Below are 8,993 nucleotides of genomic sequence, written 5' to 3'. Positions count from 1 at the left end.
TTAAATAAGGATCGTGTGAGTGTCTAGGTGTATCCTGGGGATGTGTGGATTACGGTGCTGAATTAACAAGAATGAATTTGTTTGTGTATCGTAGGATTTATTTGGTATAAACATGATTTCTCTTAGCTCTGAGAATTATCCTAAATTCATTTGGGAGACTTGAAACCTTTGGGAAAATTAAAAACAAGAAACCCCCGAGAAAATTAGTTGGCCTGGGTTCTAGTTCCATCTTTGCCGTTGGAGCGGGATTATTTCCGCCAGTGCGATGCCGCTGGAGAAAGATTTCTCTCTCCAGAGAGGGACAGGGTGAGATAGAATCTTAGCCCTGTCTCTCTTGTTTTCCTAGTCATAATTATGGACCTCAAATTTTACCTCAGTGTTTAACAATCGAATATATGTTATAAGAAGTGTAAAAATTATGGAGAACCTAGTCATTTGAGGTTGTATGTAGTGACCATAAGTACTATAATTGTTGTGACCGAATAGAATGTGTTATTTGATCCGAATTCTACTTATTCGTACATGTTAGTTCAATTGACCTGGGATTTAATGTTGTTTGTTATATACTTGATGCCCCCATCCATGTTTCTATCCTAGTTGAAGAGTTAGTCATAGTAATCCATGTATATCGTGTTGTCTTGTTGTGTTCTGCATTTTCAGATTTGGGTTGATTTGGTTATGCTGGATATGACTGACTTGATGTAATTTTAGGCATGACTTAGTTGTCCCCCTATTATACCAAACTTAATTGTAATGCTAAGTTGATAACTCTAGGGATCCCCAGTAAGGAAAGATAAGAGCGGGAAGGAGTGTACAAGCCTAAGATAGCTAAGATCATATTCTTCATTTGGGCTAGGAAACTGGTAGAGTGGGATTGTTTGGTATAATTGATTCAAATTCTTGATGTTGAGGTCGAATCTCCCTCTATTGAGTCTATTCTTGTGGTGTTATAATTGAGAGAGCTTAAGCTCTAATCCAAGGGCGTCTTGATAAAGGTTTCATCTGTCCTCGTGTTTCCCCCGTGAGGTGCTCCTGTCTTGTTGTTTAAGAAGGAGGGTAGTACGAGGACTGGTGATTTTTTCTTAAGCCATAAGAGAGTGGATTAATAACAGAATGACAAGCTTATGGATAAAAAAAGTCCCATAAAGTATGCTTGGGTAAAGGTAATAAAAGATTTCGGTAAGGAAATACATATTAAAATTGTGTTAGAACTTTGAATTTTATGAGTTTACATGAATTTGAGGTTTTATGTTGATGGAAATGTTGACTTGTAGAGATAGTGAGGGCTGACTGAGCATAATGGTAATAAGAGTTCGTTATAGATTGTGACAGGATGCAACTATATGATAAGATTGTGGCTAAACGAATTTGGTATAGTAATTATGACTTGCAAGTATCTAAGGTTGTGGTTTTAAATATTTGGTGAACAACGTGGTTGTATAAAAGTTTTAAGAGATGGAAGAACACAACTTGAATAGAATTTAAAAGAGCTAGAGTCATAATTCAAAAAAATAATGGGATAGTTACGGCCTTTATAGAGAGGTGAGAGCAAGAATATTGTATTGATTGCAAAGGATAAAGAGATATCTTTCAAGGTGTAGATAATTGGGTGTAGAGATGTGTAATTTCATTTCTGTTGTTGTGACTATGGTAATAGTGTAACATGTCCATCATATTGGTTATAAACTATTGGAAAAAACATCAGAAAGGAGTATTCAGAAATTAGCTGAAGTGTGATGATGAGTGCCTTGTTTTGTTTAAGTTTAGTAATATGTATGATTGAATTTTAGCAAAAGATATGTGAGGTAGATGGATATGTGGTCCACGGAAATTGAAGATCTATGAATTCATAAAAATCTTCGAGGTTTAAGCTAATATTGATATATAAGGGGATTGTATTATACAGTTGAATTTCTGATTCAGATTTTTTATTGTAAATCTTCATTCGTGGTGATATATTTTGTCAATGTATAAATTTTAAAGGTGTGGAACAACGGTCACTTGTGTCAATTATTGAGCCTTTGAAAAGACTTACACTTGGTTTGAGTTGTAAAGTTGATTACTATTGATTGTTAAAGTATCTTAGAAAGGTTTTCATTTATGAAATGTTGGTTTAAGGAATGGTCAATGGTTAGAGCGGTTATGATGGTTGTTAGTATTGAAAGAGTTGGATTCAGTCGAAGGATGTAAAGAGTATGTTGAGTCAAGTTAATTGAAATGGGTAGCATTGATTCTTCAAAGGAAAACCTTTCGTGTTATTCGATAAATTCTAAGGTGACCATCTATTTCGTCTTGTAGATGGTTGTGAGTGTGACGAACTAGCTATGGTCATGCGTGTTTTTCATTTTTGTGGGTGAATCTCTAGTGGTAGTTCAAGTTTACTAATCCTGCGATGCTCTCTTGGTTGAGTGGGAAGATTTGGAAGATTTGGTTATTTTAGATGACTTATGTGATGTTTTCTTGGAGTTGTAATGTATTTCAGTTATTTTACATGTATCACCTTTCTTGTAAGAGTTTATAAAAGAGCTAACATGCGTAATTATAGTTGTCCGACAATCTTAATATTTATTTCGTCGTAAAGGTCATGTATTGATTGTGTGTGACTGAACGTGGGGATCATTGAATCCAATTCTACTATTCTTAAGAGGTGGTCTAGAATTTCTAAATCTAGCACTTTAATAGTGTTGTTGGACGGTTTGTTGGTTTGTATATTTGGACATATCTCTCACAGAGTATGTGGTGTCTAAGGATTGAAACTTTTGTAATTTAAGCTTGTGGAAATTCATGTCGTGGGATGGAGATGCTGTTAACAACTATGTTTGTTAGGATATTATGAGTGTGTGTTGGTTAATTTAAGTTCACCTCTAATTATAGAGAGTATTGATTTAGAATGTTTTCATGCTTATGTGAGAAATTATTAGTCCCGATGATTGTGTGAAGATCCTTGATAACATGTGGCAGACGTGTGTACGATCAACTTTGTGGTTGTTAGGATTCGTTGTGTTGATTAGTTAAGTTTACATACAACAATATTTATCACTTGAATGTTGATATGAATCCTATGAGGCATTTGCAGGGGAGGATGTGTAGGTATTCAATTGGTTGTCTTGAGGTTGGAGATGTGAAACCCTTAGGGGATAATGAGATTAGGTAAGAAAGGAATGTGAGAAAAGTATCCTCAATAATACTACATTTCAAATAATATTCTACATTTATTTTAGCCAAGACCTTCCTAGTTGATCACTTGGGGATGATTGATGGGTGAATTGGTATCTATTGTATCAACTTGATTCCGTCATTATGGAAAAGTCAATGAATAAAGAATTGGGCCGAGAAAACTTTTTGGTAGTAACTTGGAATTCTTAGCATAGTCCAAATTTGGACGATATCGCAGTCATTAAGGTGTAGGCAAATCTAGAAATTAATGAGAGATATAATTGTGAATTTTATTACATGAGTGGATAGCTAAGACGATAAGGAACCCGTACGACTTTACGAAATCAAATTTGGATGAGTAGATCTCCTGAAAATGATCTTAGTATAAAGGGTAGCATTCTCTCTTTGTGTAGGCCGCTGTAGCAAGATTTTGGACTCCAGAGTGGGGCCGCTACAGCGGGATGATGCCAATGTAGTGGCCCAGACGCAATTTAAAGTCACTAATAAATTCCTAAATTACCCTATTTGGCACTTATTGATATTTAGAGCTAAGGAGGCGACCCCAGACGATTTCTTGACAATTTTTTACTATTCTTGAGGGTAAAGGTTAGAGTTTAACTCCCCGAATCCATTTTTAAATTTGTAGAACCTATTTTCTTGGTTAATTACCGATGGGGAGAGTTTTGATCTAGAAATTATGGTGGAAAAAGCTCTTATTTGGGTATTAGGATCCTATGTTTGGTCTAGGGTTATTAGGATTGTTGCATTCCAGATAGTTAGACCTTTAATTGTGATCCTTGCATATATTACTTGTTGTAGACCTAGAACAAGCGTAACAAATCCGGAAAGGGAAGATTCAAGTGCCTTAGGGGATTCAAGATTGGATTCTAGATAGGTAATGGTTGTGATTTAATATTGGTGTGATATATGTTTGTAATTGCTTCATTATAAATCATGTATTCATGTGAACGTTGCATTATTGATCATCCTGATCATAAATGAGGATAATTGAATGCCATTAATAACGTCTTGTTGATAATCTTGATGGCGTACTTGTGGTTGTGATTGTGGTGTGTAATTGGGGATCAAATTGCCATATTTCTACTTTTCAATGTATGTCCATTACTCAGTATGCATATCTTTGGGATGACCAAATTATTCATGCCAACTAATATAATTATTAGTAATCGTAAACTCCAAGTTTACTATGCCATGTGTCTTCTGCTTTAGTAAATTTCTAATTTATTATTATATGAGTAAATTTCAATTTTATTAATCCAAGAGTAATTTCAGATTTATTTCTCCTCAATTAATTTACCCTTTAGGTGAGTCGTGATCCCATCATTGAATGATTTAATTTGAAGAAAATTGTGCATGTAAACATATTATTTGTGCCAACATTTTGGCAAACATCAAGTTGCGAGATAATAATAGATACACATGAGACAATATAGAAGAAACATTTTTTAGGACCATTAAATATCTAAACGATCCACTTTGTGGATGACTAGGTCCACAAATATCTGTATACGTTCCTATAATGCAGAAAATTCAATCTCAACTTTCGTTTATGGTGGTCTCATAATTAGCTTGCCTTGCTAACAAGTAGTATAAGAAAATATCACCATTTAAAAAAAAATTAGTTTCTTCCATGAAAGTCCATTTTTATTTTCATAATTCGTCTAAACATTATAGACTAACGATGTCCCAAACAATCATGACAAACTAAGAAAGTACTGAAATTAGTAAACTTCTTAGTTACCATAAAATGTGCCTCAATTACATTAATTCTTGTCCAATACAAGCCCGAAGATAAAACATGAAACTTTTCTGTAATACATGTTTTCTTAGAGACATTCTTGGTGATACCATATCATTGACCAAGGTTAGAATCTTTCTCATGCCTAGCATGGTGGCTTACACCTCATTCCCTTTAGAGAATGGATCCATATTTTAGCATTTATCAGAAGTTCTCATTCTTCATGAATGGAACACAAACATGTGAGCTAATCAAATTATGATAGCTTTAGTACCTCATTCCATATTTATGTGCATTATTTAATCACATGTCTTCTTTCAGACATATTATGCACTAATACCACATTCAGTTTTGTAATGGAGTAAATTCAGTAAATTTCATGACTCTTCATCTAAAACACATTAGTTTTTCTTTAGTCATTATTATATCATCAATATGGTGCATTAATACTAAAATTCAATGTCTTATCCATATAAAATTGTCTTAGCTCATAAATCGATGGGTCTTGAACCCAATATCTTATCATCGTGCATCAGGACTTTAACTCAATGTCTTACCCTCTTTGTGCAATTAGACATAAATCCATCGTCTTATTCTTTTGGTGTGATAAAACTTAAATCTATCGTCTTACCCACAATGAGGCTCAACCTCAAGCCTTCAAAATAATTGTAATTTTACCACTTTTGATGACCATTAATATGATCGTACATTATAATTACACACAGAATTGATATTATTGAATTCTTATAATCAACATTAGTAGTTAATAAATATAGCTTAATAGATCACATACCTCATATAAAGGTTGAAAACATACCTTTCACTAAATTGTGCTTATTCAATTATTAAAATAAATTAAGAAATTCTCTTCCCAATCGATTAAAATTAAACGTATAAAAAGTCAACAAGTCCCTTTAAATACTTACTTTAGATGGTACCTCCAAATCTGTCACATAAATAATTATAACATAAAGATAAATCATACCTTGAAGATTTAAGAATCTTATTGCTTAACTTATGCAAGATCTCTTTTGCACTTTTCCCGTCTTCTTCATAATTCTTTAAGAATAGAATAATCGTGCTGATAACGTGTTATGAAACTATATAAAATTAGAAGAAGAAGAAAGTAGGGAGAAGAGAAAAGACTTCTTATTTCTCTTGAAGTATATTCAGGATTCATAGATCTTTCTCAAATCTTATTTACAATAAAGGAAAACCCTTTATTTATAGGGAAAACCTTACTTGGTCTGCAAGTGGGATTCCTAACCATATCCTACAAGGACTCCACATAATTAGACACTCACTACAATAAAAATTATTTATAACATAATATAATATAATATAATTATTATTTAATTATTTTTTAAACTAACAAAAATTGAAAAGCTAATAATAAATTATAATTAAGAAATATTAGTTGTATTTATTAAAACATGTATTTTTTTGTTATTTTCAATTCTTTATAAATAAACTTATTAAAATAAGACAATAAAAATATCTAACTTAAGCATAAAAGAAATATTTAACCACTAAAAATGGTGTCAAATTTAAGTTCGGACAAAAATTACGTGTCTACACGGTCTTCCCAAGACTTTGAAAAAGTTTGATTCTATTTGGGTAATTGTTGACAGATTTACAAAGTTATGCATTTTATTCTAGTTAGAGTAGACTATAATGCTCAGCAATTAGCTAAATGTTATGTGAAATAAATAGTGAGACACTACATGGGATGCCTCTTTCTATCAGCTCAGACCGTGTTACATAGTTCACATCCAAGTTTAGGGGGAAATTAGATGATGAGTTGGGCACTCAACTCACTTTTAGTACAGACAGATGAATAGTCATAGAGAACTATTCAAGTTATGGAGGACATGTTAAGGGCATGTGTGATAGATTTTGGGGGACATCATGATAATTTCATACCGTTGTGTGAGTTCTCCTATAATAATAGGTATCACTCCAACATTAACATTGCACTGTTCGAGGCCCTTTATGGAGGGGATGTAGATCACCACTAGGGTGGTTTTAGGCTGGAGATGTGAAATCTTTGGGGGTGGATTTTGTGAAATAGGTTCAGGATAAAGTAAGAAATGTCCAAGCTAAGCTTTTAGCAGCCCAGTCGACGTAAAAAGTATGCGGACCGTAAGGTAAGGGATATGACCTTTCGGGCTGGTGAAAAAGTTCTCCTAAAACTGTCACCCATAAAAGGAGTAATGAGATTCTGTAAGAAAGGAAAGTTTAGTCCTCGACACATTGGTCCATTTAAGATTCTTGAATGTACAAGTCCAGTGGCCTATAGATTGGCCTTACCCCATAGCTTATCTGGAGCTCATCCAATGTTTTATGTGTACATGTTAAAGAAGTATCATGTCGACGGATACACCATTATAAAGTGTGACTCAATTTTGTCAAACAAAGACCTTCAGTATGAGGAGGAACCGATTGTAATTCATGNGTTTTGTTAAACAAAGACCTTCAGTATGAGGAGGAACCGATTGTAATTCATGACTGTGGTGTGCGAAAATTGTGGACCAAAGAGATAATGTCTGTGAAAGTTCAATGGAAGCATCGCCTAGTCGAGGAAGCTACTAGAGAAATTGATAAGGACATGTGAAACAAGTATCCCCAATTGTTCAACGATTCAGGTACTACTCTACTCTTACTTTAGTAAGTTTTTACTAGTTGTCACTTAGGGATGAGTGATGGGTAAATTGGTATCGATTGTAATGACTTGTTCCAGTTGTTATTGAAAAACCAATGAGGAAAGAATTTGGGCCAGAAAACTTTTGGGTAGTGGCTTGGAAAATTCTAAAAAAGTCCAGATTTGGACGAAATCTGATTCAGGTATGGTCTATGGAAATCTGGTATTGAATGGAGGATCTAATTGTTAATTTGATCACATGAGTGGATAAATAACACGTTAGAGAATCCATACGACTTTACAAAATCAAATTCGGGCGAGTAGAACTCCCAAAATAAATTTTAGCATGAATGGACACTTTTTGAACGTCAATATTGAAGGTATTCTATGAAATAGGGATTCAGAACTTAAATTTTGACTCTCTATCTCCGTTAAAGCCGCTAGAGTGGGTTTAATCTTGCCAAGGCGGGGCTTCCATGGTGGTTTTGGTCCAGTCGCAACTTAAGTCAAGGAAAACCCCAATTTTGTTATTTTTCTGAAAACTTTGTTCTTAATTGTTAGGTTACAACTCAGGATGATCTGTTGACGGTTTTCCATGAATTTTTGGTGCTAAAGGTAAGGATTTGACTCCCTTAATCCATTTTTGATCCGTAATACTTAAATTTATGGGTAATTATTGTTGGGGGGAGGGTTTTGGCCTGAATTTAATAGCGGGAAGAAGCTTTAGCTGCACATTAGGATCATGTTTTGGTCTTGGGTTATTGGCTATGTTATAATCCAGGTAAATTAGACCTTAATTATTGATCCTTCATGAGTTATGTTAATTGTTTATGGAACTAGAATAAGCGGAAAGAATTCAGAGAGGGAAGGATAAGTGTCTTAGGAGGATTCAAGCTTTGTATTGAGATAGGTGATAATTTGATTTCATGTTGTTGTGACGTATATCAGTAATTGCTTCATTGTAATGTATGCATGTATGTGAATGAGACACTATTGATCAAACCTAATAAAATGAATATGAATGAACAATTATATGTCATGAATCAACAATTGATTGTATGACTATGATTATGTGCATTATGAGTGTGAATGTGATTGTGATTGAGTTGATTGGATCAAGTGTCACGTTCCGACAAAGCATTGGATTCAGTGTTACATTCTGACCCAAGCATTGATTGGGTGTCACATTTTGACACATACATTTGACTGGGTGTCACGTTCTGACATACTAATTGATTGGGTTGGTGTCATGTTTCGACACACTAATAGTTTGGGTGTGGGTTCCATGAGAGAACAATGTATTGTTGTATCTACTTGTTATTCAGATTGTGGAATTGAACATTATCCCCAAAATGATAACTTTTCTCTCTCTCTCTCTCTCTCTCTCTCTATATATATATATATATATATATATATATATATATATATATATATTAT

Source organism: Solanum pennellii, chromosome 12 (assembly GCF_001406875.1).
Source record: "Solanum pennellii chromosome 12, SPENNV200".
NCBI classification, from domain to species: Eukaryota; Viridiplantae; Streptophyta; class Magnoliopsida; order Solanales; family Solanaceae; genus Solanum; species Solanum pennellii.
This window is presented reverse-complemented; position numbering follows the sequence as displayed.